This window comes from Miscanthus floridulus, chromosome 13 (assembly GCF_019320115.1).
Source record: "Miscanthus floridulus cultivar M001 chromosome 13, ASM1932011v1, whole genome shotgun sequence".
In the NCBI taxonomy this organism is placed as follows: domain Eukaryota; kingdom Viridiplantae; phylum Streptophyta; class Magnoliopsida; order Poales; family Poaceae; genus Miscanthus; species Miscanthus floridulus.
Window position 1 is genome coordinate 77017336 of NC_089592.1, and position 8850 is coordinate 77026185.

The following is an 8850-nucleotide window of genomic DNA, read 5'->3' on the forward strand; positions in this document are numbered from 1 at the left end:
TCCAGCTAGTCTTTAGTCAACGGGACTAAAGCGATAATCTGACCGAATACTCGCTTGTGTCATTGTTTTTAGCACGTTTCTCCTCTCAGATAGGCTAACAGAGATACTCTCTGTGGAACAAACCTGGTTCCAGTGCACATATCAGATGGTGATTGGTACTACCTATCTATCAGTTACTCCCACTACTGCCTTGCAGCAGGGCCACGCTAACAAATCCCGTTGGAGAACGCATGTGTCATCCGACCACAAGGTTTACCGACGTGGCCTCCGTCACGCACGCGTATGCGACGCCAGTACGCAACTCCGGCAAGGTAAGGCCGGCCACACCACATCGGTCAGTGGCAATGCTGGTCAGCCCAATGCAAAACCGTTCTGGGGCGGCGCTCCCGGCCGGCACACGGCGCTGTCGGTGGTCACCTCCGTCCCTCTCGGTCCACGGCGCGGCCGTGCGTTTCTTCTCTTACCACCCCAGAGAACCAACCACCTCCGCTGCCTTTTCTGCCTGCCTGTGCCTCAGTGCCTGCCAGGCTGCCACCATCGCTCCGAGTCGGAGTCGCTCTACAGCTACAGGGGATAAAAACGCTTGCTTGTACGTTTGCGTTGCGGCACTATGTTGAAACAGTCAGCGTTGCTCTGCTTTTGTGTGGCCGAAGTTGCTATCGCACTCGGACGAGACACGAACACGAGAGAGGTCCCCGGCCGGCGGCCGCTTGCTTTGTCCAATGACATGGAGAATTTTCTCCTCTTCACCTCTCAGTGTCCGCAGCGCCTGTCGACGTTCAAAACAACCTACTGACTCGAGTTTGAGTGAGAAATAGGTACTGACGCGGAGCCAAGTAACCGCGCCGTAATAATTCTGCATTTCTGTTGGTGAATACGACTGGCATGAACAAGCAGGCCGGTCAGCGCCGGCACCGCAAGAGCGGGGGAAGAAAACAAGCTTCCTCAGGCCGCGAATCGTGCAAGTCGGAGCCATTCACATTTCACAATCACACCCAATCAGAAAAGATCTCTTCTTAAAAAAATTAAGGAAAAAAAAAAGAGAAGGAAAAACGAAAATCCTATCCTATAAAGGATAGATAGGAGTAATCATGTACTATGTCATCGGTCAGCACGATGTCATTGACCCAACGAGAGGCCGAGAGAGCGCAGCGCAGGTGAGGCGGATGCCTCAAGCTTTCTCTTCTTGGTGGGTTGCTGTCACTCTGAGGCCCCGAGGCACTACTAGCTGAAAGCCGAAAGAAGGAATCTTCGGCGGGCGGCAGGAGAACCACCGTTGATCAGCCCCCAACCCGTCCCCAGAGCAAGCAAAAGCAAGCTAGCAACAAGAAGGAGAAGCGACCGGGCAAGGGGGCAGGGCAGGCCGCGGCCGGCCACCTCGCCCGTCGCTGTCCGACCAGCATCAGCAACTCGCCGGGTTGCAGGCCACAAGAGGGCTGCTCCATCCATGAGGCAGCCATGCTCGTGCTCATCAACAGATATTTCAGGAGCCGGAACAACAACAACAACCCGGCGGGAGGAGGCGGCGGCGACGAGATGGCGCCGGCGGCGGCCTCCAACGTGCCTGCGGACCTTGACCGCATGTGCCTGCCGGGCTGCATGCCCGTGCGCGCCAAGCGGGCAACGGCGGCGGCGGCAGCCACGGTCACCACCACGGCGAGGGCGTCGCGGCACAACTTCGTCAAGGCCGCGGCGTCGGGCCTGCTGGCGGGGGCGAGCTTCACCAACCACGAGTCGCTGCTGCCGCTGCCGGACGCCTACGCTGAGTTCGCCGTGGCGTTCCCGCAGTACGCCCAGGGCGGCGCGCGGGCCGACGCCATCCGGGGCGAGGAGTACCAGCACCTGGACCGCCACGTGTGCCTCGACTACACCGGCATCAACCTCTTCTCGCACGCCCAGATGAACTCCTCCCTGCCGTCCACCTCCTCCGCCGCACCGCCGTCCTCGTCCGCGTGGCAGCCGCCCTTCTTCGACATCGCGTACAAGTCCACGAGCCTGCGCACGCAGGTGCAGCAATGCGGGGACGCCGCCGCAGCGGCGAAGACGGCGGGCGGCATCGGCGCCGCCGTCACCAGGCGCATCATGGCGTCGCTCAAGATCCCCGACGACGAGTACGCCATGGTGTGCACCGCCAACAGGACCACCGCGTTCCGCCTCCTCGCGGAGTCCTACTCGTTCCAGCCCGGGAAGCAGCTGCTCCCCGTGTACGACTACGAGAGCGAGGCCTGTGGCCGCCATGGCCGACAGCGCGCGCCGCCGGGGCGCGGAGGTCACCTCCGCGAGCTTCGCCTGGCCGAGCATGAGGATCCACGGCACCGACCTCCGCAAGAGGCTGGCCAGGGGTCGCCGCCGCGGCGGCGGCCGCGGGCTCTTCGTCTTCCCGCTCGCCTCCCGCATGACGGGCGCCCGGTACCCGTACCTGTGGATGAGCGCGGCGCACGAGCAAGGGTGGCACGTCGCGCTCGACGCCTGCGCGCTCGGCACCAAGGACCTCGACACGTTCGGGCTCTCCCTCATCCGCCCGGACTTCATCGTCTGCAACTTCTTCAAGGTGTTCGGCGAGAACCCCTCCGGCTTCGCGGGGCTCTTTGTCAAAAAGTCCAGCCTCGCCGCGCTCGAGCGCTCCGTCATCGCGCGCAGCATCGGCATCGTCAGCATCGTGCCCGCCCGCCGCTGGTCGCTGCACGACGGCTACTCCACCGAGCTGGAGCACTCGCTGAGCTTCCCCAAGCTCGCCGACCCGGCGGCCCTGGACGACGTCGACGTCGAGACCACCAGCTCCTTCTCCGGCCCGCTCAGCTCCACCGCCATCACTCGCAGCAGGACCCTGCAGTCTGACGCGGCGGAGAACGGCGACGCCCATGCCCCGGAGATCCGCGAGGTCGACGACAGCACGGCAGAGAACGGCTTCTACTCGGAGGAACCCAGAGCAGAGAACGGACACGAAACAGAGGAGCAGCTGGCCAAGGAGGAGGAACACGGGAGCGTGATGGAGGTGGAGTGCCGGGGACTGGACCACGCGGACGCGCTGGGGCTCATCGCCATCGGCAACCGGCTGCGGTGCATCAGCAACTGGCTGGTGGTGGCCCTGCAGAAGCTGCGGCACCCGCGCGCTGACAACGGCCACCAGCTGGTGAAGCTGTACGGCCCGCGCGTCAAGTTCGACCGGGGCCCGTCGCTGGCGTTCAACGTGTTCGACTGGAAGGGCGAGCGGGTGTCGCCGCTGCTGGTGCAGAAGCTCGCCGACCGCCATAACATCTCCCTCACCTGCGGCTTCCTGTGCAACATCTGGTTCTCAGACAAGTACGAGGCCGAGAGGAGCGTCGTCCTGGAGCACAGGATCGGCGTCGATTCCGTTGCTGTGGGCGCCGCTGGGAAGAAGAGGAAGGACGCCGGCGGCGACGTGGGGATCCTCGTGGTGAATGCGTCTCTGGGGTTCCTGAGCAACTTCGAGGACGCGTACAGGCTGTGGGCGTTTGTGGCCAAGTTCTTGGACGCCGACTTCGTGGAGAAGGAGAGGTGGAGGTACACCGCGCTCAACCAGAAGACGGTCGAGGTGTAAACAACTAAGAGGAGAGGAGAGCACTGCAGAATTGCACCCGGTAGCTTCAGCTCAGCTTGGCATATTGGTACGGTTCAGTTCATCACTGTAAAGCAGCATTCTTTTGGGATCAGCTTGGCCATCCCTTCCAGCCATTCTTTCAGTGTAAACTGTCAGGTCTAAAGTGTAGGTTTTGTTTCCGTAATAATGATATCATTTGGTATATGAAACAATGAGTTTGTGTCAAGCACAATCACTAATGATAGAATCATAGCACAACCAAAGAGAAAACAAGGGTACAAAGTTCCTGTTTTCAGCACAAATATAAAGTTCAGTGTTTAGGGTGAACAGATTTGCAGGATGGCTAACCTGAGGATTCTAAACATAAATACACAAAACAGAACAAACAATGATGGTTAATAATAGTGCAGTTATCTAGTAACATTATTTTGCTATATTTCCTCGCCGCTATTGGCCATTTGCTACGACATTGCTAACCTTGGTTTTATGCCAATCAATGTCGTAAGATGCTTTCTTGTCATAGAACCTCCTATACATGGAATCAACTTTTGTAAGGTAGAATGCGCCAGGTGGCAACAGGCTTGTGTCATGGCTTGTCTCGAAATCTTTTGCTCCGTAACGGTGCTCCATCAGCTTCAACGTCTCAACAAACTTCTCAGGTGACGTCTAGTTACAAACAACAGATCAAATTAGACTGCAAGCAAGGGAACTTCTCAGGTGATGGAATCAACTTTGGGGAGAAGTTTGGCAATAAATTTCATTCCCATCACTGCATTCAAGAGATATGATGTGCCACACCAAGGGTGATGCAATGAGCATCACTGCATCTGCCTGTACTAGTTTTTTGAAATTCCTGTTGAGGCTGCATACCACACTTGACACTTTACAGTTACTATTCTATTTTCTGTGATTTTTATGTAGTTCATAAGGAAACTATTAAGCATTCTATGTTTCCCAATTTCTTTTGATAATGGTATACTATATAACATGAGGGACCAGTAATAATCCACAAAGTTCTACTGGGCATGCGCTCACCCAGGCACACATAAATAAATACCTGCAGAGTATTAAATTAAATCCCCAAACACCTAAATACTTGGCCAGTTCCGGTCAGCAATTATCTGGAATCTAATATAACATGCCAAAGGGAACCACTATTGGAAATGAATTCACCTCGTGTGTCTTAAAAGGGTACTGTGCGCTCTGATAGTTTGCTGCATGATCATACTATAACAAGTTCCCTATCCCATCCTATCAACAAGACTACAGTAGCAAACTGACCGAGAAAGAACTAAGGAATGGAAGACCATACCACATGTCTTGAGTCGAGCTTTGCTGTTACATCAAGCATGGAAGCAATGTTTCCTAGGCTGAAGGGATGTTGTCCCTCATGCAATCTTAATGAGAACAATGTCGATGTCAAGCCACTGCCGTATGAGAACATAATGATTCGTTGGCCATCCTGTATAAGAAGCAAAAATTAGCTGTGCAGGATGAAGATACATAAGTGCATGGAATAGAGACAAAACTCACTAGACTGTTGTGCTTGTTGTAGATTACAGATGCCAGTGCTGCATACAGAGATGCAGTATACATGTTACCGATTTGTTTTGGAAGCAAAGTTGACGGTTGAACTTTGATGTCATACAAATGCTTTGCAACTTGTTGAGAAGCCTGAAAGTGCATAGGATCAGCTTAGTGCTTACATCAATTAAGCTTTAAGAATCATCCACCAAATAAGAAAGAACCTTTTCCAAGTCACGGCTTTGGTAACTTTCTTCACTAGTCAGATTTGCAAAAGGTAGTAGCTTCTCTTTAGCATCATTATCAACTGAGCTAGTGTTGAAGAAAGAAAAGAAAATAGATAAGAAGCTTTGCCTGGGGACCAAAAGCGTTGAATAAATAAAGGGTAACTTGTACCTCCCAAAAGGGAGGTCTTAGAGAACTTCAAAACATTATTTGGTTGACATACCAAAAGGATAAGTATTAATAAGTAGGAAAACGAATGCAATTTAAGCGTAAAGAAAACAAAATACACCTGCAATTGCGCATGAAATCATTAAAGAAGAGTCGAGCGAAACTCTTCTGCACAAGCTGCAATAATAAATGGAAGTGTTAGCATTCCACATAAATTGGGTGAATGGATGGGAAGAATTAATCAGCTGCTAAAAATTATTAGTATTTGAGCAAGCGTGAAGTCACAATACCTTATTATATGGAGAATGGAACATGCAGTAATCTGCATCAGATATTGAGAACTGTTCTCCGACTAGCTTTTCATACCTAATGTCACTCACCATGCATGAATTCACTCAAGACCAATACAATAGTAATCGCAGCAAGCTTACTTGGTACAAAACTGTCTATAACATGAATCTAGAGCCATCAAGTAGCATGTTTGAGATAACTTTCCATCAACAACCTACATAATATAAGTCCAGGAAATAAGCAATGGCACAGAAAATATGATAGATAGCCTGAGAAAGGAATAACGAAAAGTATCACTGTGATTTAGAGAAGTCCCTGTTAGCATGCCAAAGTAATTATAGTCATAGATATGAGAGTGGACATGGCTGAATCCTACCGGGTATTCACTTGCAAGATCTGGCTTGTAGAAATCATAAACATGGGCCATGTGGGAAGCTTTATATTTTCTTTCAAAAGATATAGGAGCATCTGGACCAATAAGCATTGCAATAGCAGCAGCACCCCCTGTAGGACGAGCAGGTCCTTCTGCATAAACCTGAAAAGAAAAATTGCATAAGGTAGTCTAGTGCTAAATGTTGCACAGAGACAAAAGGGATAGACTTAACAACTAGGTTCCAAAACTAGGTGATTTGAGGTGACAAACCGCGCTATCTGTGCAAACGACAAGGCCATAGCGTCCATCCCATGATTTACTCTCAACCCAATTCACACAGTTCAACAGGGCAGCTGTTCCACCATAGCATGCATTGCTCGAGTCAACTCCTTCAATGTCAGTATTGCCACTTTCCTGTGTTTGTATTTCATAGCAAACGTTGACAATGACAGATTATTAGGTGAAACTGAAGTGGGGCTAGCAAAATGATGAAAATGCCACATTGCGACTTTGGGTTAGGTGGAGAGCTCCCCCCTCCCTCTTTTTTGTTTTGTAATTTGCAGAGTTTGTGTCTCAGGGGACAAACCTCGAAAATTTGCATCAGCCATGTTTTGATGGACTTGCTTTTGTCTATCACCGTCTCACTACCAACCTCCAAGCGTCCAATTAGCTTAGGATCAACGTTGTACTTTCGCAGCAGGGATGCAACAACTGTCAAGCTGAGAGAATTCCTCGTCATGAACATTTGCAATTAAAGTAGATCGTTACATGAAACACATTCATCTTCACTACAATTGCTTGCTAGTTTCTACTCTTTGGTTTAGGAGGTCTAATTCCAAAGATAGAAGGGAACTAACAGTTATGAACATACCTCATGGAAACTACGTCTTCCACCTCGCTGCAGAATGCCATGCAATCCTGCCCAAGCCCAATTGTGTACTTCCCCTTGCTGGCACCGTCATGAGCCTCCAGCGCTTCCTGCAGTCAATCCATGACTAAATGCATCAGGAGCCTACAACCATGACGCATAAACCAACCCATCTTATCCCCTTACAAGTTACAACGCCAAATCGAATTCAGTCCTGAACATCAGGCGTCGCCCCATGGGCAACATCTCACATGACAAATGCAGCAGGTGGATCGAACTTGAGGTTGACTCAAGTTTTCTTATAAAACAGCAGAATCCTCCACCGCTAGCGATCCACAAAATCAATGTGAAAACGGCAGCGGGAATTTCCACTTCCCCAATTGACGCGATTTCAACCACCTTCTTCTGAACCCAAAATTTCGCCTGCCAAACCGGCCCTAAAACCCCTCGCGGCAGTAAACACTCCCCCCAAAACTCACCCGTTCCCAGGGAAACACCAAACACACATCACATCACACGAGACGGGCACGGTGGGGAACGCAACGAATCGGAGCGGGGGGCGAGCGTCTCACCTGCTGGACACAGGTGGGGGGGGGGGGGGGGGGGGGGGGGGAAGATGTCCATGGCCAGGATCCCGACGTCCTTGCGCACCTCCATCTCGGCGATCGAGACCCCTCCTCCAGTCCTCCGCTGCCGCCGCGGCGCCTTCGACTGCGGCTGCGTGCGAGGCCGGCTCGACCTCTCGACGCTTCCGGCTCTGAGAGCTCTCACGCGACGTCGCCTTTGGTGTGTGGGTTTGTGACTGCGAGCGCTCTAGAGCGAGTCGAGCTGCCCGTGGGCGTGGATGGGTCTCAGTTCTCCGGTCTCCACCTGTCCCGCCTCGACTGTGGTGGCCGTTGGCCGTTCGACTTGTTTTTTTTTTTTTTTAAGTTAGAACAGTATTTTTTTTCATAATAATTTAGTTAGAACAGTATTTTTTAGTCAATTTCAATTAAGATTTAGGCAAACCGAACGGGGACAAGATGGAAGAAATTTTGGTACTTCGAGGCAGAAAAAAATATACATGAACCCGGCCCGGCGCATTTTTGCTCGTCTCAAAAGACAGGCTTCCGTTCCATAAAACCTAGCTTCATCCCTCAAGCAGTCAACACCCTTTGTGATGGAGCCCTGAAGCAAAGCTACACAGAAACTTGACCATCTTGTGAGGGCTTATTTGGTTGCTCGATGATGGTAAACCTGTTAAAGATATAAAATATCTCTTCCTTTTAAATTCTAAGTTATTTTTAACCTTTTTAGTACGCATTAGATATCTATCGCTATTGCTATTTCATGATAGCACACACGACGACGGAGGGTGAAGCAAAATTTAAGGAGGAGAGAGCGAGGGAGGGGGCAACTGCATAGCTATCCAAACATCTCTTTGCTAAGATGTCATAGAAGAGAATCAACAAAATGATTATATTATATAGGTCTATAGAGTTCTAGTCCTGGCCAAGAATCATCTGCTATCTTCTGACTAAATTAACTATAAAATCGTTCAAATATTTTTAACAATAGGGGACGGAAGGACAGTTTCATCATCTGCTATTTTCTGACTGAACTTACTCCGTACTATACAAGGCATTCGTATATCTTTTCAAAGGTAGAAGGGGAAGGCCCAATTTCACCTCCATGACGCTCCACACCTGAGTACATATATCACTATATTATCAAACAATTTCCTTAAGTGTGGTTCACATTTTACGCTGGAGGAACTAAGCATGTGTAAATAATATTGAGAAAAGCTTTCTAAGAGTACATATTTGCAATATTTCAACAATATCTAAGAGTTAAAACTTG

At 50.6% G+C, this 8850-nt stretch overlaps 2 pseudogenes; one reads left to right on the plus strand and one right to left on the minus strand.

Moving 5' to 3' along the window:
* The first annotated feature begins 1320 nt into the window (after positions 1-1320).
* LOC136499091 (uncharacterized) lies at positions 1321-3788 on the plus strand (annotated as a pseudogene).
* A 39-nt stretch (positions 3789-3827) lies between these two features.
* Positions 3828-7850, minus strand: LOC136499092 (hydroxymethylglutaryl-CoA synthase-like; annotated as a pseudogene).
* Between the last annotated feature and the right edge of the window lie 1000 nt (positions 7851-8850).